The sequence below is a fragment of the Stigmatopora nigra genome, chromosome 21, assembly GCF_051989575.1.
Source record: "Stigmatopora nigra isolate UIUO_SnigA chromosome 21, RoL_Snig_1.1, whole genome shotgun sequence".
Lineage (NCBI taxonomy): Eukaryota > Metazoa > Chordata > Actinopteri > Syngnathiformes > Syngnathidae > Stigmatopora > Stigmatopora nigra.
The window spans coordinates 1,325,558-1,325,812 of NC_135528.1; positions in this window are offsets into that span (position 1 = coordinate 1,325,558).

The following is a 255-nucleotide window of genomic DNA, read 5'->3' on the forward strand; positions in this document are numbered from 1 at the left end:
TCATGACCCGAAATTAATTGCACCCACGGAGGAAGAAAGAGCACCCTTGCTCCAACACTGTGTACAAATGTAGAATGCTTTACTAGAAATGTCTCTCCACATGACTCTTTGTTACTTGACAACTTCTTGCGACAAAGTGACCATGTGGGGAAGATGCTGTTGGGGAAATGGGACAAGCACTTCACCATGAATATCCAAAACGTTATCTTTCCTCACTTTCGCCACAATTTTATGAATGTCGATGGGAAAATTGGA